Raw genomic sequence first — 23151 nt, forward strand, 5'->3', positions numbered from 1 at the left:
CTATGAAATCAAAATGAAATAATTTCACTGTGTGTGAAACTGTCCCAGTGAAAGAGACAGTAAAACAGATAGCAATCCAAGGTGCAATTTTCCATTGCACATGTTTTTCAAAGATAAACATCTGATCAGAACAGTTTGCTGTTGGTAAGTGAAAATAAGAACCAGAACTAATAGAGTAAGTGCCAGCAGCTTCCAGATCATTAACTATTGTTTATTTCTCCTCATGTTCAGACATCAGACTGTGGTGATGGAAGATACAGTCATTAATTTGGGAGTCATTTCAAGATGCTCCCATAAACACTGAATCAGGATACTGGCAAGCTGCCTATGAAAACTTGCTGCCAAGAACTTTTTTTTCTTCTTTTAAGTAGTAATTTTTATTGCTGCTATTTTCTGCCTTCTACTGGCTGCAATAGACCAACTATGGCTAGATCATCAGAGTTTATATAAGAACTGACTTTTTATACTTTTTTCTGCAGTTACAAATGGTTTATGCCTTTGTTATAAAAAACTCTTTAAAAAGGTGTATCATAAAGCATCAATTATTCTCTTCCTTACCTATCTCATGGCAGCCAAAGAGAAAAAACTTGGGTTTTCCTTACTGAGATGCCTATTAAAGTGGTAGGTGAGCTGTCTGAAATAATTAATCTGCAAGATTTTGCAGAATGTATGTCCGTCCTCCCTCACAATCCCATGTTTATAGAGTCTATCCTAATTCAACAAATAATTTAAAAAATGAAATCAAATTATTTTTCTCTCTGGAAATATTTGAATAGGAAAATATTTAAAATGCAATAATATAAACAAAATGCAATAAATTCCTGTAAATAACATATTAAGCATGAACTGCTACTATGATTGTAAAGGATATATTTGAAATATAGGAGTTCCATATTCTTACATATAGTTTAATTGACTTGGACAAGCCCAGAGCCAATAGCTCAGAACTGTCACTGTTCAGGACTAAAATACTTTGTACCTCCTGAGAGTCTGAATGCTTGCCAGAACTTTTAGTTTTTTATGATTATAATGTAATAGTTAGCTGGTGCATGAAAGCATCAGAAACCCAAGAATTTATTCTGAATCTTACTACAACAACATGGATGCCACATTTCATTCATCATGAAGCTATTGCTAATTAATGCACATAGTGACAGGCTAAAGCAAATCCTAATAACAGCTGGTAGACTGTCCTGAAGAACCAAAAAATTGTACTGACCATTTGAAGTTTACACATTTTATGGCACCATTTATGAACTTTACATTAATTTTATGGCACCATTGATTGTTTCAAATACTGCGCATCCTGTCAGAGGGAACATCTGATATGAGAACAGTTTGTCTAACCAGAAGAGGGATAATTAACATAAATCCAGAATTCTATTCCTGAGTTAAAGAATCTTATAGTATATGCCACACAATCTTGAGGAAGTTAAACTTAATGGCTTTAAATGTCAAAAAACTATTTCTTTCTGCTGACTTAGAAATAATCCAGAAGAACAATCCTCCAATGTTGTTTTGGCCTGGACATAAAACAATAAAATGTGGAACAGTAATACAAGACAGAATAAGTAAATTCCTTTATAATATTGAGATTAATTTTAAATTTCCTTCATAAAACCATAGTTATGTCTTCACAGTCTATTTCTGGATCAATAAACAAAGAAGAAACCAAGTTTCTCATCTGATAACTGTGTTTTTATTGAAAAAGTATGAATTGGGAAAGAGAAGCCTTTAAATACTTAAAAATACTCTAGGTTAGGAATGTCCAGCCCTATTAATCCTACATGCCACATCCTAAACCCCAAGAACTTTACATAATACATACTTCATACCACAAAGAACTCAGTGGATAGGGAGCTCAAGGAGCTGTTCCTCTTCCAGGAACAGCAATGCTTCTGTCACAATTCCTCCATTTCACTGCAGGATGGGAATGAGCTACAGTACAAGCTCAAGGGTCTCTTGGACCTACACCTGCACAGGTCAGGATGAACACTTCCTCAGGGAGTAGGTGCAGGAAAGGCTCAGCCCACAGAGTGATTGCACCCCACAGCAGCCTGGAGCTAGCTGAGAGTGAGCTGTAGCTGGCTGAGAGTGAGCTTCGCCCCAAGAACTACCCTAAAGGTTACCCTGTTTTCCCTCCTCATCTTCCTTTTCAGGGGAACTTGCTTTCAGGAACACAAAGGTCTTTGAGGAATGATCTTGAAGCTGTGGTCAAACTAATTAAAGGTTATTTAACTGTGAATAAGAATCATACAGTTTGGCCACATTAATGGCACCTATTCCTCTGGTTCTCCCATAATTTCCTGTCATTAGGCCTAAGATGTGTGTTACAAACCAGAAGCTGCAACCCTAACTGATCCTGCATTCACAGAACATGCAAGGTAGCCACCTGTATCAGGCTGCAGTCCAGACTCAGACTGGCACAGGAAGGCCTGAAGGATGCAGAGAACATGCAGCCCACCATTGTGCAGAATGGCTGCACAATGAACAGACATGCACTGGGAACCCAGGACAGCAAGAACAAACTCCATGTGTCCATGTGGGAGGAGAAAGATTACTGCAGCAAAAATTAAGCTAGAAGATCAAGAGAGGATATTGCTGTTTCCTAGCACTGGTCTCTGAAAGACTAAAGTATCTTGCTATGGATCCAGAGGCATTACTTTAATGCTTGCTCAGAACTTTTGTCTGAACCTTCCTACTGGTAGTCCAAGTAGGGAGGCAAGGGCTTGTGGGTATGACAGTACAGACATCACATTCCTGTATGAAATTACATATGAAATGAACCTGGGTAGGCTGAAAGACTACAGAAACAGACAAAACAGCTTGCAAATCTTTTGTGACTAATTTACTTACCACGGCACTTCCAGTTTTCTAAGCTGTTAGTCAAGATTATAGGAGCATAAAAAAAAAGAATCTTTATAAAATGTCCAGAAACCAGTACCTACTAAAGGAAAGTTAATGTCATGACAGGTGAAACCAATACTAATGTTTACTCTCAAATACAGAAATTAATAAAATCCAAATTTATCTCATCTTCTGTTTTTTTAAAGATCTTGCAAGAGCTCTCCAGCAGACAGTGTGTAAGACATAGCAACAGAAGTACAACAAACATAACACACTGGCCCAGCAGAGCAATCTGATCACATCTGGAAATGACCACTTTTATCTGGCAGGAAGACCTTTAAACACAATCCAAACTGATTATTATTATGATGAAATTATCTGTACCAGCAACAGGTTAGAAGCAACTCTCAGCACCTCAGTTTCCTTATGTCACTTTGCTTTCTGAAGTGTATTATCATATTCCTTTTCAGAGTCCTCTATCATAGGACATATAAATAGATTACACTTCCCAAGGACTCCAAGTCTGCAGCTGTATTATTTATGAAGATTTTCTGAAGAATACAAACAATAAGAACAGACATTTTTTCAATCATTATTCTGAGATTTACAGGAGATAAAGTTCCCCAAACCAGCTTCTAGTATTAAGTACTGGCCTCAGAGGAATGCACTGAATATTATTTGCCACAAATATTTGTCTTTATAGAGCATCTTAATTGATACCAATCTAAACGTTTGCTGCAGAATTATTACAAGAAAAGGACAAGCAGACCACAGGATTTGCCAATACTGTTTAAAAATAAAGCAATTTTGAACAGACAGAATTAACAAGAAAACATATTAAGCTCAATAAAGTTCAAATGTATAGTCATAAATCTTTGCCAAGCATCTAGAATTCCAGTACTTTTTGGAGAAAAACATTTTGAAGTTACTGGGGTTTAGTTTCACTTTTGAAGGTGTTTTAGTTTTGTTTTTCATTTGAATGCAATGTCTAAAATTAAGTTAACATCTCAAAGGACATTTTTAATTTCCATTAAATTTAAGCATTTCATGGACACATTATGCCCACAGCAAATTTCAGAGTTAATTCTGATGGAAAAAAAAATATTCTGGGAAGAGAATCATTCTTGAAAGAAAGAAACAAGGAAAAAAAATTGTTTTGGCTTTTACTTGCTAATGAATTGTCAAAATGCAACCAATTGCACAGGATTAATTTATGATAATTTAAGATTTTTTTCTCTGTTAGTAAGGCTTAATCTATGTTTAATTAAGAAAATTTTAATTATTTTTTATTTACATACACATAGATCTTAACTGTATATATAAATGCACACATATATACACGCACCACCATATATATACATATATACACCATATATACACATTCACCCTGATACAATTGCATGTGAGTATTGTTGGAATATTTTGCAAACACAAACACAAAATCACACCGAATCACTAGGTTGGAAGATGCTTTAAAGATCATCAAATCTACCCCAGACCGTAACACTACAACTAGACCATGGCACCAAGTGCTACATCCAGTCTTTTTTAAACACATCAGGGGATGGTGACTCTACCACCTTCCTGGGCAGATCATTCCAGCACTTGATCATCCTTTCTGTAAAAAACTTTTTCCTAATATCCAATCTGTATTGCCCTTGGTGCAGCTTAAGGTTGTGTCCTCTCATTCTGTCAGATACTTCAGGATATTAAAATATGGCTTCCATTGTCTTGGAAGTGTGCCTTTTTTGTTGTTGTTGTTGGTTGGGTTTTTTTTCTCATTTTCATTTTTTCACTACTATTCTGGGATTTTCCTTTTGACACAGCTACAACTTTGGATGTGAATATCCTTTGCATTTCTACAATCAGATCAGACTTGAAAGCTTTAGAGCCAAGAAATCATCTATTCCATTGAAAATTGTCCTTGAACTTTTTTTAATTGAACTGCAGGGCTAAATCAGGGGGAAAAAAATCCAAAAGGAAGCAAGAACACTTTTCTTTAATAGTCTGAACATAAAAAACAACTCCATCTACACATTGCATTAATTGTCTAGTTCTCAGGAGAAAAATATAAGCTATACAGAGAGATGTAATATCTAAAGAGTTTCAGAAAACTTATCTGGAGCACTGCCATTACAATAATCAAAAGGAAAAATAATTACTCAACTAAATATATTTTATAATAAAGCTAATGACAAATACAGCAAAAATAAATGAGGTGCCAGCGGTGCCTAATCAGAAACACACTATGCAGTACCCTGATAGGGTTCTAACATATTTATTAGAGGAAAACTTTTAGTTTAACCTGTAAATCCTCAGAGGAAGCATTATCCCCTGAAGGTTTTATATTATTCTTTTCTCATTATAGTTCTTCATTAGGTTATAAAAACTCCCAAAGCACTAGCTCTCTAGATAAAATCAGCATAGAAAAATAAGAAACCAGGTAGTAATGGAATCCGAGTTATGAATGCAATGATCAAATTAAAGAAAGCGAGAAACATTTGGAGGAGTCATCCAACTCCATCCAAAGCATTCACTGCTGAATTTCAGCTTATTTATCTGTAATATCTGCCTTTGGTGGCATTGCTCTTCAACACCATATACATAGCAATAAGTTGTTGATTTTAGTTTTCTACTAGGGGTATTTTCTGTTAGTATTTGAACTTGAGTTTCCAGATGGTTTTCAGAAAACTTTCAGCGGATGCAGAGAGAATTCAACAGGCTCTTCCCACTGGGCTCTGTTTAATCTCAGTCAACTGTGATGGAAGACAAGTATTTCTCCAAAAAGACTTGTCATTATACACATTACTAGTAACACTAAGACATTTACTTTCCTTTGGTAATACAATTGCTTTGAACACTGTTAGCTGGTTCAACATGGAAAAAAATTGTGAAAAAAGAAAGAGATTCCCAGAAGAAGAGATATTCTTATAATTTTAATTTCATATCTATTAATAAACTATAACATTATTTTCCTCATTCAAGGGAAATATATACATATAATAATACAAATAAGTTACTTTGCCTCATTAGGAATGCTAACTTACTGTGAGCTAACTGAAAGCTCCATCGATTCTGCATTTCTGTCCTTGGAAAAGGCCAGAGAAGAAGCTAACACTTAAGAGCATCAAGAGAAGAGCTGCTCCTTTCCTATTTTGCCCCTGTGAATAGATAGAATGGCTATAAATTTCTGGATATGTGCCCTCTTTTCAATTTTAAGAGAATCACTCAGTGGTTATATTTCTGTATTTATGAAGATAAATGTAAAAATAAAAATCAATATTAATTGATTTATGAAGAAACTTTGAAACAGATTCAGTAAAATGGCTGAAGTAATACTAAGTCACCAATGTAAAACTCTGCTGTTATACTTCTAAAACTTCAGAATTTTTCACCTAGCTTATGGAAAAAAAACCAAGCAAACCCAAAATGCTTCATAGTAAAGAGTTTTAGAGTATAAGCAAGTCCACAGAAAAGATCAAAAAGTTTCTAGAAGAATTACGATATGGAACAACGCATCTTTTTTTTATTTAGAATTTTAGGAAAAAAATTGTTTGCAGACTTTTGCTTAAACTGTGACACAAAGTGTGAAATCTTGTGATGCCAGGACTTTTGAGCACCAACTTCAAAATTAAAATGAGGTCCAAGTATTTGTCAAATTGGTTTCACAGGACCCAATTAAAACAAAAACACTACAACACAATTTCTGCAGCTGCATTCCTCAAACCAGGAATAACACAAGCAATCAGGTGCAGTGTCTAAGAGCCAACCACTCCCAGTTTATGTGGTGTCATAGCAACATCCACATACCAAAAAATGACTGGTTTTAGTAACTGTTGCTTAAAGTTTTATATGTGAACCAAGTTCAGATTTCATGAAAACCATTTCTGTGGTACCACCAGACATCAGAAAAATCTCTTCTCTTCATGTTAAGCCGCCATAAGAGTCAACAATTCTGTCTTCACATGAAATGCATTCAGATACCTTGTCCTTTCTGTGGTATATCAAAGTAGCTTAAGTGTATTAAATTCTGACTTAGTACCTGTTCCTACACATTGGCAGCAAAGAGGCAATTTTGACCAACAACATTGAAATATAGACAATTCCAAAAACAGGGACAGTGACACACAGCATGATCTGTTACATAACTTTACCAGTAATCTCTACTCCTTTCTAGGACAAAGGAAGATTTTCCCATGAAACCATAACTACTACTATCTCAGTTTGAGACAAAAGAACCACAACAATCTTCTCAGCCAACACAGGCAGGAATGAAACTGGGCAGCTCCAGATCTCAAAAGGGAATATTTTATCTGTGGACTATACCAAGCCAAGATTTCTTCCCAGAGGAGAGGAACATATTCTCTTCTAATATTCATACCTAATCATGATACTACAATACATTTTTGGAATTATCAAGAAAAATTGCAATTCTATCAGGGTTAGACATAACCTAGGTGTTAATACTAGAGAGGGTAACAGCATACCAGCAGCAGCATTCTGCCCCAAAACAGGTTTAGGTGCAGAGCTCTGTCTAACGCGGCAGAGACAGAGCTGACTTGGCACCACTTGAAGAATGAGTTAGCTCTCTTTAGAAGAAAAGATTTCTAAGTATGAAAACCCCATGGTCACTAGAGTTGAACAAAAATCTCTACTGTTACCTGAAGCAAGGTCAAGACCACTGCAGAAAAGGAAAAATTCTGTAACTTAGAATTGCCAAAACACTTCCTCTGTCACCCTGATTGTTCATGTTTGTTTATACTATGATTTGGCAAATCTGGTTTGGTCATAGAAGTACTTCTGGTATTTCCTCCATAGTGGGTACCTCAATAACAACTTCATAGTTGTGGTAGCAACTTAGGTGAGTTCTTGGCTCCTGTCTGAGTAATGGTAGAGTCTCTCTCCCTGATGGTTTGAATCTGGCACATCATTAGACAACAACACAAATTCCCTTCACACACAAAAGTTTTGTAATACTTTGCCATAAAACTTTTCCTGCCTCAACAGCACCTAATCTTCATGTTCAGCTCTATATTTATCTGAAAATATAAAATATCCCTGTTAAACAGTTTTGAAAAAATAGTCTTTTCCTACAGCATCTCTGCATTCTATTTCTCCTTTAAAAATTGAGGAGCAAAATCCTATTTTCACAAATCTGTTTTCTTTACCTTTGTCCTCATTTATCAAGGTGATCACTTTTGCTTCTCACCTTCCAAGTCACATACTTCAGCCATGTATATATATTTCTTCCATTTTTTTTCCCCCAGGAAGTTTGGTGAAGCATACACAAGGATTTTCAAGCATTTTTCATCCTCTAAAAAATCTTCTGAGTGGAAAGGATGATTAACTATACTCTCATACAGATATTTTATTGTCTTTTTCCAAAAGTTGTGGTTTCCCTAAAAATTAATAGGAATTATTCTCTGGAATACTTTTCGAAAGACAGATTAGAACTCCCAAACCAGTTCTTGACATTTTGAAATATGGTTTTAGTTTAGATCTTGCCTAAGTCCTTAATTTGATTCCTTAAGCCCTAATTGGGCAACATTTTCCTCAATCATCTAAACAAGAATGAAGCATGTTTATTATATGATTAAGAATGTTTCCATCTCTCCTCCCTAAAGACTTTAATTAACTAATGCAAGAATGACTTCATCACATTGTCATCTCTACAACACCTGGATAATGTAAAGAGACTCCAGAATCAAAATCATAGCTCCAGTCTGAGACCAAGCCATGGCCAACCCATTACTCACGCACATGGACACACCACCACATCAGGAAAATCTTTTTCCCTTCATGTTAAGCCGCCATACAAATCAACAATTCAGTCTTCACATGAAATGCGTTCAGATACAGTATTTGTGTCCTTTTTGTGGCATATCCCAGTAGCTTAAACATATTAAATTCTGACTTAGCACCTGCTCTTACACATTGGCAGGAAATCTATATGATACCTGGATAACGTAAAGAGGCTCCAGCATCAAAATCATAGCTCCAGTCTGAGACCAAGCCATGGCTACCCCATTACACACACACATGGACACACCTCTGGGCCTTGGGTGAGAAGGACTGACTTTGGGAAAATGCAATACCCAGGTCTCCACTCAGACCTGCCCCATCAATTCAAGAGAGCCTCAGCAGCTGTCCAGATATCAGGTAAATTTCTGAACCTCAGTACCAAGGCAGTCTTCAGTTGTCTCAAAAGGGAGGAGCTGAGCTGATTGTACAGGCTGGTAACAAGCCAGGCAGGGAGCCAGGAAATCCACACACCTACACTCTTCCACACTATTGGATGAAATAAAATAATTTGGAGTTGGCATGGGAAAAGTGTGTGCTAGGAGGCTGTTAGTTCCCCTTCTGTTGCCTTAGGCAGTCAGGAGAAGCCAATGAAATTAATTAGTCAAAGCTTAGCTAACTATTTGAGGACTAAAACAAGAATTTTAGGGCTGTCCTTAAAGCCTGGTCCCTAACAGTGACTCTGAGATGCTCTAAAAGCAAGAGAGCTTTGCTGTAGAGGGTTGGGAGTTACAGATTATGAAGTGGTTAATTTTGAACATGTTAATATTTTAAAATTCAATGGAGATGATGCTTCTTGTAGCAATTGCCTCTTACAGCGCTTCCTTCTGCAGGAGAACATATGTCCTCTCAATATGTAAGAGGAATTCAGAAAAATCATGCTCTGATTTTTTCACCTGATATCAGAGACCTGGAGTGGACTGTAGAAATTCCTTCTTTTGGATGTATTAGGGTACTTAATACTGGAACATAATTTATAGCCATCTCTCATGACAGAGTAGACAGGAAAATTCTGCTTTTTACTGTGATAATTCCTCTTAAATTGGGCACACAACTTTTAAAAATATATCTTGATAACGAACTGGCTCCCACAGTCTTAGTATCTTGTTTCTCTTAGCTGGACAGTCAGAACCTTGATTCTTAACAAGCAATTTATAGGGGTATAGAGTGGATTACCATAATAAGAGACAGAACCACTTATAATTAAAATACTATTGTCCAGGGAGGAAAAAAAATACAATTGTGCCTTGTCACAGATTTCAAATAAACACATTTTTGAAATGTTCCCAGGTTTTCTGTTTGGGATGTTTTATCTCTTCCTGAATGCTCAAGACTACTAATGTATTTGACATTGTTTATGCCAGGCTAAAAAACAGAGCTCGTTTACATACTTCAAAGTCACTTTTTTAATTTGCTCACTCTGGCAGACAAAAAGGAGGACTAGAGTAAATAGCACATACACACACACACATCCTCCCTCCACTTACTACCCACTAAAAAAAAAAGTAATATTCTGCTTGCTTTCTCCCCATTCTTACATTTCCAATAAGCTGAGCTTGTAGCTGCCATTGGAGAAACACAGCTGAGACCTGTACAACACATATTTAAATTTAACACATTCCCATGGCAGTAATGAACAAAGCAGTCCTTCCCTTCAGGAAAATCCTGGACTTGCACTCCCCAGGTCCCTGAGCGGTATAGAATTTAGAAGAAAAACAGGAAACACATGTGGAAACCAGATAGAACTGACCAAACCTAGCTATTAGGGTAGCTCAGTCAGTAGCTTTTAAATAAATAATCACATCTATCTATATTATGCTTGACTGACCCTTCCCCTCCCCCACCTGCTATTCATACTGAAACATTTAGGCTAGGTGTATTTATGAGTTTAAATATGCAGAGGAAAAGAACAGGAGCTAGTGAACTATTTACGTACATCTTATACTGAGAGTTTATATTTTTACCATCCATTCCTGAAAAAAGAATCAACATAACCGGCACGAGTTAAAAAAAAGACTATGCTTTTGATTGGTAAGAGCTTATGTATACACAGGCAGCTAGTGTCCATATCTGCTTTATTAAGTATACACCTATATACATAAAAATTATATAATCTCATATGTTCCTGCTCAGAAATCAATCAGAGTAACAGGGCAACATTTTTTTCAGTGATGGAAAATTTAGTCATAGTCATAATGATTAGTGCTGTGGTTTTTTTCCCAAATCTACCTTATTCTACCAAGATGTCTGAGTTTTGAAAATCTCTAAAATAATTTATGTAATCTTTGATTTCTGTGTCTCAAGGAGCATTTTACAAATGAAGATGGGACATTTTTATTGTCCTCCAATCCAATGGTACAGATACTAGATGTAATGTGATGTTGTAAATAAAAGATTTTGTAACTCTCAGCACAGAAGATGTAAGTGATGATAACACTGCACATGAGCTGAGCTCATTTTCACAGAAATATTGCTTTCCCATGTGTGCTTAATGAAACAGCAGGAAAAACATTCAGGTTTTCTAATAGTGCCGTCTATGAAACACAGTGGGACTCAGCAAAAAGACTGCCAAGACCTTTAATTTGCAGTGACCTTGCAACTCTCTGCCTGTGACAAGCAACCTGCAGCATCCTGAGGTTCACATCCAGCCTTTTGGAAAAAATCAAATTTGCTTCTCTGGGTGCTTGGAAAACTTGACTCCTCTCAGAAAGGATAAGCTCAATAAATAGTTCTATACTAACAAAATTTTAATAATGTGGGATGAGAATGAACAATATTTACAATGACCCTCAATAAGCAAACAATCCTTGCTTTCTCAAAATGCAAAAAGAATAATTCAAGTCATTGTCTTGATAGAGTGACCTCTATGGAAACTGGAGCCTCCCTGCAAGTGCTTCTCAATGACTGGATTTTGAAGTCCCCCAGGTATTGAACAGGGGAGCTCAATTCAATTTATGGTACTTTGCTATCTGCTAGCCACTTTTCCTATAACTTACTCCATGGCAATTTTAGTTTTCTGCTAAACATGGTGGCAAAAGCTTTTTGTCATATTTTCTAAATATATTTTCCTCTTTCATATTGCAGCATTTCTCCATGCAAAAGCTTCCAGACAGGGCAGTAGAACAAGCCAGTAGCCCAGTCAAGGCTTACTTAGAATTAATGTCTTAGAAATTTATTTGTCACAGAATTCACCATAATACAAAAACTTCACTGGAAGCAGGAGATGTCTTTGGCACTGCTTCATCACAGTGAGGATGAGCTGTGGGTAACAAACACAAAAGGCCCTATGAAGAAGGGAAATGAAGAATGGATTATGACAAGAACTGGCCAAACTTTAAATTACTTTCTGCCTAAACATACGTGTTTGGAGTGAAGGAAGGGTTAAACACTGAATTTGATATGTTCTTTATAACAAGTAATGACATTGGTGATACCGAATGTAGCTAAATGTAGTGGTAGTGCAGTGTAGTGTGGTGTAGTGTAGCTGAATGTAGTGGTAAAAGTTGCTTTACCCTGGATAAAAGAATCAAGAATAGTTATGTAGGGGAGATAAAAAAAAAAAACAAAAAAAACTCACACAAAACAGTCTCACTGGCTACTTGGTGTAGTCAAGCAGTGGCAGGAGAACAGCAGATACTTCAAGTGTCTTTGGTAAAGCTATCTTGCAGGGCAGAGTTCTTGCTGGGCCTGGCTCTGCCTGTATTCACCCTTTGCTAAAAGTGCATAAAGCTCAGTCCAAGACCGTTCATCCCCCACAGCAGCATCTAACAACCAGCTTTCCTGTGTCAAGTTGGACTGTGAAAGCATACATCAATTACTTTTGCCTAGGGAACCTTACTGCCTCCATCACATGGGCAGACAGGCACCACCACCATGAATCTAAACTAATTGTTTGGGTCAATGCTCTGTTTAGGTGTTATTATTTACTTCTCTTTTCATGTCTGGGAAAAAAATACAAGAAGTGTTGTGGGGAGGAAGGATGGAAATGGGCAAGAATTTTCTTCAAAGATAGTAGTAGTTCACCTAATAAAAAAAAGAAATTCTTGTAAACTCAAGTCTCATAAACTCAAGTCCCTTGGGCTCTCTGTGCACTATGACCACGAGACACATGAGCCTTGCTCTTTAATTTTACAACTTAAAAAAAAGGTCAAATAAAAACAAACAGAAAAAGTGTAGTTTGTTGTCCTGGCTCATTGCCTCAGTGGTTTGGTTGCTAAGAACAATGAAATGCTAAAAGACCATTTGTACCACAGAAATCCTTAGCACTGGCTCTGCTTTTATCTTAGTCACTGAAACAGAACGTTTAATCTACTTGTTTGAAGTAAACTCTTCACAAAGACTTTTTGAGATCCACCGTAGTGACCCACTTATTTTTGGCATTATATATGCAGCTTTAGTCTCCCCACGTACAAAGCAGCTGAAACAGGCACCTTTCCATTTAAAGAGGCTTGGTTAAAAGAAATTAAGAAAATTAGAAAAAAAAAAAAAAAGGAAAGAAGGAAAATAAGAAACATTGTGGCGTTGTGAGCTTTGACTTAATGTGAACTTTCCTATATTCCAGTCATGAGACTTAACCAAGAACAGCCTTGGGGATATTATGATGGGAAAAGCAAAGTGTGGTGATTGCATTGGGAATATATTAGCTGGAACGCTGTCTCAGCAGCTGGCGAGCAGCCTTTTGAAAACAGCGTTATTCCAAGAACTATATAAATAAACAGAGGCCTTGGGAATTTTTATCCATCCAAAAAAAATCTCTTTGCCAAGCCAACCATTACCCAAACTTTCTCTATATGTGTACCTCACATGGAGGGTACTTTATACAGAGTAAGAGACCACTAATTATGCCTGCCAAAGGCTTTAAGTTTGGGCTGGGCAAGGGCTAATCTGCAAAGGGGATGAAGAAGAAAAGGGTGTGGGGAAAATGGCTTTTCCAGAGGTCTAACCTAATGTAATTATGCACCTAATTATTAGTGGGCTTCCTCTTTGTTACTACTGCTGATCATCAAGAACTATATTTTACTTTATGTTCATAGGGCCTCAGGTGATAGTTCTTTCAACTGAGTAATTCTCACATAGCAATGCCCAGATGATAATGCATTACACTACAGCTCTACCTTACAGCTCAGAGAAGTCTCCAGAACCAGAAGAATCAGCAAAGGCTGTTCAGCAGCCTGATCAGCAAGGCTTGTTCAGCAAAGGCTGGGTCAGGCCAACAGCCTCAGTTGATTGGGTGTAGAAGGACACCAAAGACACTCTGAGGCAGCTGCTTTGTCACAAAATTGATGATGAAAACCTGCTTACTCCTTTCTGAGGCTTCCTCAGTGTGGACTTAGCTATCCCTCCCAGGTCCACCCCAAAAAAATTAGAAAAGCACTTTGCCATACTAATTAGTATTCCTAATAAGATCTAAAATAAGAATCAGCATCAATATGGAGTGCTATTGATCACAAGTTGTACCAGGAAAATCAGTACAATTACCATAAAAAAGACAGAAGTAGGCCAAAGGCACAGCTCTCCACATGGCTGTGGCATTGCTTTGCAAATATCCAATCCTCTTTATTCTTGTGGCCCAAAAGAGAAAGATTAAATATGGAGTAATAATAGGCAAGAGAAGTCAGGAACAAAAGATAGAGCCACAAGGATAAAAATGCAAGCAAAGTGTTCCAAGAGCATTTACCTTGATAATAAATATTATAATTACTTTTTTAAAACAATTCTTTCTTTTTGTCCTGCTCCAAACTTTATTTATTGGCAGCTGAACTTTTTAGCAATGATGTAAGTCTTCTAGGGCTAACATTTTTCAGTTTTACTGTTGACATTTTTTAACCATAGAGAACAATGTAGAAGGCTCGTGATAATCATATATTCCTGTGAAACATATATTAACACCACTTACAGCTATTGACACAAATAGACAAATAATCAGCACGTTCTTTTAACCAAGTCCTCCATTAGTCAATGCCATCATGATGTAATTTATAAGATGTTGGAATCAACAGGCCCTTCTATTTCAGGATTTCTAGGTACTTTCCGAAGATTAATTAATTTTTATAAAGCCCATGGGAAATTTACTCCTGCTGTACAGATGTGGAAACAGACATGGAGCAGTTAAGTGATTTGTCCAAACTCACATAGGAAATATGAGTCAGTTTGAAAGAAAGAACTTGTGTCGCCTCCTTCTTTCTACACTTTAGTTAACTGTCAAGTAATAGTGATGAAAGTTATACAAAAAACATCACAGGGAAGCAAGAATGGAAAATAAGAAAAAATATCACCACAAAATATATTTTAATAAAATTATGGAAAAATGTAATCTGACCTATACAACAATTTTTTGGTAATTCATAATGATTTATGGAAGTTCAATGGATAACAAAACTCCCAGGGTTTGTGCATATGGAAATAATAATAAAAGTGTATCACACAAAGCAATTCAACAGACAAAATATGCCACATACCACAAGAATGTATTTTGTAAATCTTCAGAGAAACAATCACAAAACTCAGGTGTAATTTCATTATGCTAAGACCAAGAGCAAGTAGATTAATATTTATCTGTTTCAAAACATTTTGTGCTTTTATTACAATTATGTTGGTTGGACTAGAAAATTGCAATTCATAAGTCTAGGATCTCCAGGGGCTTGAGAAAAACGGTTTGTTTGGGCTTGTGCAGGTGCTGTGATTCAGCACAGTAACACACAGGCTGCTCAAAGGCTCTACACCAAAGAATCCATGGCTTGGTTCCCAGTGACTCAAGCCAGATTCAAGAAACTATAAAAATGAATAGAGCAGTAAATCTCCACCCATCTAAAAAAAAAAAAAATATTTACCATCAATTTCTCTTGTGATGAAACACTTTGGTATCCAAAAGTGATACTGACACCTTCAGGTTTACATGAACAGGCTAAAGTTCCACAGCCCACGGTTATATAAGAAATTAGGGCAGAAAGTGAAGGGGGAAAAAAGTACCCACAAGCAAACTTGACCAACACATAGAAGAAGCATCTGGCAGTGTGAATGAAAGCAGTGAAAAACTGATAATTTTTTTTCCCAAACTGTTTCTTAGAAACCAATTCAGAATTTTGACATGGCTTTCATTTTTTATTTTGTAATTCATTAATTTCAAACACAAAAGTTTTCACAAAGACATACATCTCTGAAGTCAGCAGTGCCATGTCCTGGAGGTCATTTAGGGTACACAAGCTAAGACTTTGAACAGAAATTATTAGAGGGCTTTCTAAATCCACTTAACATCAAAATCCCCAGAATGCGAAAATTCATTCAGGTATTGTTGCTTCCTATCTTAAGCATTCCAAGATCTGAGTATGGACTACTTAAATGATATGGCTGAAATTATGGATGATGGTCCAAGTCCCCTGTCAGCAGCCTTGGAGCATCATCAGGTATTTCCATAAGTACTACAGTCCAACAGAATATCAGCTGCCTTTTTTTTTTTTCTTCCTTGCTTCCAAAAGCATATGATAGCTGAAAATAGCTGTATTTATCACATATCATGTACCCTATTAATCTACATGAAGATTGCTTTCTTTTGTGTTGTGCTTTAGGAATGGTACTCCCCAATTTATTGCTCTCACTGAGAGCCTTGAAACCATGTGTCACTTGCTCACTCCCTCCTTTTCCGACTCCCATCCCCCAAGGCGATTGAAGCAGAGATTTGGAGGCACAAAAGGTAAAGATCACGTGCTGAGATAAGAACAATTTACTGGAAACAGCAATGAGGTAAGAAAATGAACAGGAACAATATCAATAACAAAAGTGAACAAGACAGAAACAAGTAATTCACATGCAAAACACTCCGAGCCAGCCTTACCTGACTGCTCCCTGTGCCACCTTAGCTGAAAGGAGCCCCTTTTCCCAGGAAGAGAGTCCCTTGCCCTTGTGCCTGGCAATCAGGTAAGGCACTATAGAATAATCTCCATGTCCCAGCCATCCCCTGTCCTGGCTACTGATAAAATTAACCCTGTCCTGGCCAGAGCCAGGACACCTTGCCACTAGATAGGACCCAATCTCTACATTGCCCACATGTTGTTCTGGGCTCCTGAGTGGTCCCTGAAGACATCACAGATCCTTCCATGAAAAAGGGGAGCAGCATCAAGAAAGCAGAAGACAACCATGTCCCCTCTTTCCAGCATCAAAATTAACTTCATCAAGGACAGCACAGAAAGAATACATTTCATGGAAACTTATCACTCCACAATTTTCCCTAAAGAAATGAAACAGAAGAAGATAGCATTAAGATATTACTTAAGACCTTTAGATCTTTTCTTGTAGCACCATCTCAAGATCAGCTGTGTGCCAAAATTTCTATGAAGAAATTAAAACAACAGATAAACAGTCTTGTTGTTATGGACATAGAATTAAATCACTGACAGGCACACCAAGGTCACTCTTAAAATAGTACACAAAATCAGCAAAAGCAATATCTCTCAAAAATGTTTACAACTCTTCCTCAGATGTTCTTTTATCTACAATCAGAGACTCCAGCAGAACTCACAAATTTTACTCCCCCACCATGTTTGTATGCCTTTTGGCAGGTAATCCCACATGATAAAGCCATGTATCTGCCAGGTTGATTGGCAGACTCAGACAGGTCTGAATGACACTGAGCAGAAGACAAGCAAAGATGCCAACACAGCGGGAAAGGAGGATCAGAGGAAGGCAATGCAACTACAGAACAAATTTTAGGCTTTGGTTTCCTGAATTACCATTAAAAGCTTAATGGCCAGCTTGACTTTTACATCTCTTATACTTTGCAGTGAACATTGACTACTGACTCTTCCACAACAACAAACAAGCCCAACACCCAGAGCATTGTTCGTTGTGCACATTGTCACACCAGCACTCTTAAAAATGCAAAACGGAGCATTAAGAAATTCTGTGTGGTGTTTTCATATGTGCTATTCACACTGCAAGTATATTTTTTAAGGTTTGGTGGTTCAAACCCTTGTCATCTTTTTAAGACTACCATGAATGGTGTCAGAATGATCTGGCCATCATAATAGGAAACTTTCAAAACAAGCAGGTAATAGCTGAGGATTTTAATCTCATTGTAAAGTAGTATGACATGACCATGAATGCTAATGAACACAAACGAGGATCATAGCTTTACAAAATACCTATAAATCTGCTTGCAACAGACACAAAGTCCATTGCTAAACTTCTTTCTCAAGGCCTCCACTACTGCATGCAGTAAGCTTAATCACTATCTGCATTATCTCCAATTACCACATCCATGTGGAAATCTGTCTTCAAAATGCTTTTGGTATCAAGCAAAATGTCATTAAAGAGAGTTTAATGAATGAAAAAATGTCATTTGGATTATAACTTGAAATACTACCTCTGTTACTTTCTGCCCAGAGCAGAAACACCACATGAGGTAGTGACTGTTCTACTCTCACAAGCCACAAATATTCAGTGTATGGGAAACCCAGACGTTTTGTCAGGAATTCAAACACTAACAGAAATTAGAGGGTGGAGCTTCAAATAAGAGGGAGGTGGTGAAAATTGCAGCCTGGCCCAGCAGAAAACTTAGAGAGTTCAGCAAGAGGTGAAAAGCTCTGCTCCTAGGGCAGAAGCACAGGCCGAACTGGCACCTGCTGAAAAGAAGCTTGGCAGTTCCAGCAGATGCCAACGACAAGCAAGGCAACAGTGCACTTCCATGACAATGAGGGAAACTGCAGAGCTGGGCTACAGCAGGAGGAGCACAGGCAGGAGGGTAAGGGAAGACACTTTCTGTTCTGTGCAGCACTGGTAAGGCTGCAGCCAGAGAGCCTCACCCATCTTCAACCCCTGCTCCAAGAAGAACAGAGGGGTTTGGAGAGGGTCCAGTAACAGGCTTCTAACATGGCCTGGAGGCTGCAGCGTGTGGCCTTCAGGTCTTAAGTCCAAAGCTAACTAAAGCCATGACTGTTTGATGTTCATGCTTTGAGAAGTAAGTTGGACTGGATGACCTTGGAAGGTCTCAGTCAACCAACACTTCCATGAGGATGCCAATTGGTTCTTCTCTCAATATGTGAGGAGTTGCAGGATAGTCATAGCCAAGCCAAGAACAGCAGCAACAAAGCCAAGCATGCTATACTACTGACTACTGGGCATTTTGGAAAAACTGAAATATAGCTTTATAAAGCAAATCAGCTCATAACAACAGGGAGTTGTTATCATTGGAGATTTGTATGCTCAAGAAAAACTCCTTGCTACAAAGCATGTGTGTGTCTCTAAGGCCCAGCATGACCAATAACGAACACAAAGTCAAGGAACACATCATCTGTGAAGACACCATCCATAATGAATTACTAATTAATCAAAAAAAAAATCTCCAATGAAACATGAAGTAGCTGCACATACTTTAATAGGGTGTGTGAGTACACACTGCAGAGCACACACTGTAGAATATGTTAATAAGAGACTTAAAGCTAGTAGGAAATTGAGTATGAAGAAAAGATTAGTTTTCTGGATAATTGATATTGTATCACTCATGTAAGATAGTGAACTTCAAAAATGTTTTAAAAAGTAACAAAAACATATGAAATGAATTTAACTCTTCTGATTGTTTATGTGCACTTGCATGGGCATTCATAATAGTGGAAACTATTATGACAAGACAGAAACTGTGCTTCCCAAGACAACTTTGGGAAAGTCTCTGGTTTTCTCTCATTCCTCTTTCTTTCATACACTCATCTTCAACATGTTCTCACCAAAGCATCCATGAAAGAGTTTTCACTTTTCCTCCTTTTCAAATTTGAACAGAACAGAAGATATATATTCCTTAAAAACTTGTAGCTCTTGGAAGTGCAACAAAGAAAACCAAATGAAGAAACTTTTTTGGACTGGTATTCAGAAGACAGGGGGAAAAGAATGAGAAATTCCTTTTCCGCTCACATATACCTAAGGTACCTAAGGGAAAGTCTGAATCAATATTTTAATTAAAAAAATCAGGATCACTTGTAAAAAAATACGTAACTTACAAATCTTTTTTTACCCACTGTTACATGAGAGTATAAATATTGTTTTTACGTTAACCAAATTTTAAAAATTTAAGTAGCAAGGAGGATAATGTGAACAAACAAGATTTGACTATCAGGCTTTTTCTCATAGAAGAAATTTTCTTTTTTTCTTTAACTTGTCTGTATTTCAAGACATTTTATTTTTAACTAAAACTTCCTGACTTTAGTAGAAGATGTAACTTCAGAATTTACCTAAAATTACATTACTATTTACTAACCCCAGGAGAAATCTAGTACAACAATACAATAACACTTGAATCAACATAGTCACCATGTATTTGGAATTACTGTTGAACAAAATTTATTTAGTCTAATTTAAGTAAGTTCTAGGATAAATCCTGTGCAGCATAGGATGATGATAATGTTGCAATCCCATAGCATTCTAAGACTGCTAAGGCATTGCTTTATTCTACAAGTTATCTATCATGAAGCTTGGCTAAACCAAAATTGGCAGAACAAGTACCTCATGTTTATTAATTGGATTTTTTTTCCTCTTTTTAACATTCTTCAATAGAGGTAAGGAACTAGAAGAAACATAAAAAAGGTTTCAAAGAAATAGGAAGAGTCTAGGAAAAAAATTCTGTCCCCAGTTTAGGGTGATATTTCAGGTAGAAAAGGTGAACAACACTTTTGGTTGGCATCTGAAGTAATGGCAGTTTTGACTTCTTGGATTTATCAGGCCCAACTGGTCAAATTTAGACTGTTGACTTCAATCCTACATAGCAGGGTGCCAAACCAGATATATTTTAACTGTAGACAAATTCAGCAAATGTAAATTGGGATAGGGAGTGGGGAGAGGGATAGTCTATCATTATGACCATGAATGTTCTGGCCAAAAGAGCTATGGTCTGGTTTGTCCCATTCATGAAATGAAGCTCTTTGGGAACAAAGAACTACAAGAATATAGTAATCTCGGAATACAAATTTTTTGACTTGGTTGCAGCACCAGAACCTCCACATTTACTGGAAGCAAGGGCAAACCTAAGATATCAAAACACTAAGTTTCAAAAACATGGTGCTTCATGCAGAACCAGAAAAAAAAAAAAAAGCTTTTGTCTGCCTCAATTTAAGACTGAGCAGAACTAATTTCCTTTTCCAACCACAAACTCTCTAATCATTTGACCAGCTGCACTCTTCTCACAGAAAGAACACATGGAATAAGTACTAGCATTTATTGATGTAAAATGATCATGAAAATCTGTTAATATATCTTGATGGCTATTATATCCTCTAAAGTTAATTTGTCCCAAATTTACAACATTAAGTTTGTTTCAAAGTTCTTTTTACAAGCTCCTTTCACATGAAGCTTGTCCAGAAGCCATAAAGGGCTAACAGTGCAATCAAGGTTATAGAACAGAAACCTATCAAAAATCTGAACTAATTTTGTCAAGTAGAAGACATCAAATACAGAAAATGTAAAATTCACATCCAGGAGTGATTTTTTTCATAAATTGCCATTTCATGTCAAGATTTGCTGCCTGCTGCCATCAGCATCCCTCTGGCAGCCATGCCATGGGCTGGCATAGGGTAGGGATGCAGACCAGCTTCCAGACCCTGCAGCTGCAGGGGGGCTGGAGTGGCCCAAGGAGAAGGGATCACTGCCTCAAGGCTCAGGGAGAGCAGGTGGGAACATGAAGCAGGGCAGGTGACTGAGCCAGGCAGAGCTCAGTGTCTGTGGCCACACGGGCGCCAGGCATATTCCAGTCACGGGCTGATCATGTGCTGGTCAGTTCTTCCTCCTCCTGTATAAATTTTGACAGAAATAGGTCTTCTTATATTTCCTAAGGCAATGTACTTCTAAAACATCTTAACCATCTATCTGAAAACCTTTATAAACGCTCTAAGGAAATCTAACGACAGCTGCATTTTCAGAGGACATGGGGAGACAAGATCACAGAGTAGTCCACAGTAGTGTTTCAAATTTAAGAGTTTGGAAAAGTTCATTACATAAAGTAACAACCTGCGTTGGTGCACCAAAAAAAAAAAAAAAAACCACAAAAAGGGGGGATGGGGAAAGAACATTTAGCACGTGTTTTAAGTTATAAAAGAAAAATTTCACGAAGCTGCCAAAAGCAGAATGACTTTAAAAAAAAATCACCACCACCAAGCTGATCTGAGCAACCGAACCAAAAACTGTACAAAAGCATAGAGAGAGCAAACTTAAATCATAGCCCTGCTATAGCATCTTTCAGAAACTCTGTGGGACTTCCTGCAGAGGCACAATTCCCTACAGGCATGTAATGTAAGTGGAGAAAACCTGTGCTACCCTGGAGTGTTTGCACTGTACAGGCAAGACACAGCCAATACTGAAGCTCTGCCCTTGCCTAGCAGAGCAGACACAACTCCAGCTCTGCCTCAGCATGCAGAAAACAGTCAGGAGCACTCTCCCAAAGTCTATACTGCCAACAAGTAAATGCCACCTACCATTATGAGAAGGAAGGAAAGTAAAGTTGGCTGGTTTTAGAAAAAAACAGCTAGTACATCTATACACTCAGCAGAGAAAAATGGCCTGTGTCATATCATCTGAAGAAATTACATCTGAATCTAGTTTCACTGCCTTTTTTCAATGAAATATTTGCATATTCAAGCTCATTCCCACAGTTCTTGAAGATAAACAGCCCCTGACATCATTGTGGAGTTCTATTTTCAGAAAACTTTATTTATTTCTAAGTGGTTTAATGTGCATCTGTTTACATAAATATTTAGATATGTGAAAGCACATCCTGCTCAAGCTGCTCTGATAAACAAAAGTCAGCTGTTATTCCTTCTGCACTCCTGACTGCTTGGAGCTGTGCCTATTCCCCAGCTCTGGTTTATAATGCAGCCATTGTGCTTAGAACGAGAGTTTATAAACACATGCTTGAAAAATGTAGCCTGGCTTTCCAGCGATATATTTCAATGGCTCCTTTATCATCAAGTTGCTCACAGTTGGTGTGCCTCAGTGCACTAAAAGTTTACTTTTCTCCACAAGGCCTCACATGAGATATGTATTGACAGTATTAGCAAAGCTGGGAGGTGACAGGAAGAGTGAGCATTAGAGATGAAGGACACGTTTTTATCATATTTTTATCATTTTATGTTTAAGGGCTCTCTCTACAAACTACTTTCACTGATAACAAAAGCAGAGTTTATGGAATATGTGATGAAACATTTAAATCTACCAGTGGCTCATCTGCTTGACCTACAAACCTGTTATAACTGCTTAACACACAAGAAAACTTCGTACAGGAAGCTGAGGAATAGAGGAAAGGTGAATGTTCCTGCAATCTGAAGGCCAGACCAGGCATCAGAAGATCTGAACTAAGCTTCCACAGTTGCCACACAAGTCTTATGTGAGTCTGAAAAAGTCTTAGATCCTGGGCCAGTAACATACTTAGCACATCCCAGTGACTTCAGTCTCTGGCAAGACCTGAATCATATGTGACAGTCTAAATCTAGTGAAATTTTTCCTGTTACTCTAGGCACTGAATGAAGCTTTCCT

The sequence above is a fragment of the Fringilla coelebs genome (assembly GCF_963513975.1).
Source record: "Fringilla coelebs genome assembly, chromosome: 3".
Classification (NCBI taxonomy): Eukaryota; Metazoa; Chordata; class Aves; order Passeriformes; family Fringillidae; genus Fringilla; species Fringilla coelebs.